Genomic DNA, 2,400 nt, shown 5'->3' with positions numbered 1-2,400 from the left:
GTATATAAAGTGACAGAAGCTGATTGGTTGCTAGGGGCAACTGCTCAACTTTATGTCACTTGAAGGTTCATAGTACCAGAAGTAGCAGTAAGTGTTTGGACATCTGGACTAATAGGACAGTGATTGTATCACAGAAAGGTGAGCAGCATGACCACACATGCTCACTCACAGACACACATAGGGGTAAATTTACTAAGGTGGGAGATTTTTAGAACTGGTGATGTTGCCCATGGCAACCAATCAGATTCTACTTACCATTTATCTAGCTGCTTCTAGCAGATAATAGATATAATCGGATTGGTTGCTATGGGCAACATCACCAGTTCTAAAAATCTCCCACCTTAGTAAATTTACCCCATAGACTTTGGCTAGGCAGTGCAGATGCTATTTTTTATTAGATCTGTATTGCTGGGCTGTGTTGTACTTTTAACTTTCATTTCACAGCATCAGATTCAGGAAGTGAAAATCCAGTGAGTGAGACAGTGACTAGCCTAATGCTGGCTCTATTCTGTCTGTGTCTGACTCCTCCTTCCTGATGAACTAATCTTTGCCAAAGCTGTGAACTGAACGAACTAGTTCACTTTGAAGATTAGTTCATTTTGAACTAATCATTCATGAACTACCCATCACTAGTCCCGATTGCTTGAATATAATAAGAATGCCTTAGGAAATCGAAATAAATCCTTCTAATAATACTTAGGCTGCCAATACAGGCTGGCCCTGTATCCGTGCAGAGCCGAAGTGTATTTTGAATAGTAATTTTCACACTATTGGTCAGATATTACCCGCAGTGAATGTAGGATGTCCAAGGTAGTCAAAGGAGGGAAAGTCTCAGACGTGGATGACGGTCCTGATATGTGGTATTGGATCCCCGTATGGTATGGCCACACTGCAGGACATGCGGCGCGGTATGGTGGACGTCCTCGCGTCGCAGACAGTCTCGGGAACGGTGAATGGGCACCCAAAATGAGCAGCGTGGTGTGATGGAGGTCCACGTGCCGCAGACAGTCTCAGGCACCCGATATGAAGAGGTGAGGCTCATGCAGCCGTGGACATGGGATGAAAGGATGTTAACGTTTGTATCAGGTTGGCAGTCTGGAAACAGGATAATACCGGTGATGAAATGGTGCAGCTCGGCAGAGCTGATACGGACGCAGGGCAGCGGCTGGTAATAGTTGATGTGCGGCACTCAGTAGCAAAAGGGACAGTCGGTAAACAAGCGGAATACGACATCCTCTACTATCATACCACACTGGAAACGCCCGAAGCCGTCCGATCTTGGAAGCTAATCAGTGTCGGGCTGGGTTAGTACTTTAGTGGGCGACCATTGAGGAACACCCGGTGTTGTAGAGTTCATATTGGTCCATCACGCTCAGAGTCTAACACTGACAGCAGAATCACACTGCTATCTCATTTCCAACTACTCTGTCTTCTGTTCAATAGTGTGAAAATTACTATTCAAAATACACTTCGGCTCTGCACGGATACAGGGCCAGCCTGTATTGGCAGCCTAAGTATTATTAGAAGGATTTATTTCGATTTCCTAAGGCATTCTTATTATATTCAAGCAATCGGGACCTATTATGCTAATTTCAGCACTTATTTGCTATTAATTGAACACTTATTTATTTCATATTATATGTTTATGTTATCAAGTACTAATATATTCTTGTGCTAAATATTTCATTATATATTGGATTGTTACCTTATTTGACCACTGTATATTCTTTTACTCCATGATGTTAATTAAAGTTACATTTTATATTTAGATTTCTCATTAATATTTTACATAATATCAGTATTATTAAAAAGTAAAGAGTGCGCCCACAAAAGAGTCTTTTTTTCTTCTTCACTGTTTGTGTTAGCAGCCCCATTGAGTCAGGGTGCACCGCCAAATCATAATTGGAAAACTTGGTTTTCTCTGTATCTGTTACTTTGGTTTATTAGATTGATTTACCATATTCACTATACACCGGTGCGGTATCTATCCAAATACATACAGTTCTTAATGTCCCAGAGATGGAATGTCCTTACCAGACCCGTCCGTAGTATTAAGTGTAGCCAAGGAACACACCAGCAGATGTATCACTGGAAGCCGGTAGCACTGTAGTTGAGGTAGCTGCTGTGGATGCTGGATGGAACCAGCCAGGTGTTAGAACATGGAGTGGATGCTGGATGGAACCAGCCAAACAGAAGAATGAAGCTAGGGAGCGAGGATATAGGAACCGATGGTGTGCGGGTACCGATGGTTTGCGGGTACCGATGGTATGCAGGTAACCGCTGGAGAAGCACCGGCTCTTTAAGGAAGCTGATCACTGCTGGAAGCTGACCGCTGGAAGCAGATGAAACCGTAGCTGGAAGCTGGAGCAAACACAGAAGACTGCAGAGTCAGGCTGCACC

At 43.4% G+C, this 2,400-nt stretch overlaps 1 pseudogene; it reads left to right on the top strand.

Moving 5' to 3' along the window:
- The first annotated feature begins 1,234 nt into the window (after positions 1-1,234).
- Positions 1,235-1,353, top strand: LOC134912058 (5S ribosomal RNA; annotated as a pseudogene).
- The last annotated feature ends 1,047 nt before the right edge of the window (positions 1,354-2,400 follow it).

The sequence above is a fragment of the Pseudophryne corroboree genome, chromosome 4 (genome assembly GCF_028390025.1).
Source record: "Pseudophryne corroboree isolate aPseCor3 chromosome 4, aPseCor3.hap2, whole genome shotgun sequence".
In the NCBI taxonomy this organism is placed as follows: Eukaryota; Metazoa; Chordata; class Amphibia; order Anura; family Myobatrachidae; genus Pseudophryne; species Pseudophryne corroboree.
The sequence above is the reverse complement of the archived record's forward strand: the minus strand, read 5'-3'. Positions and strand labels throughout refer to the sequence as shown.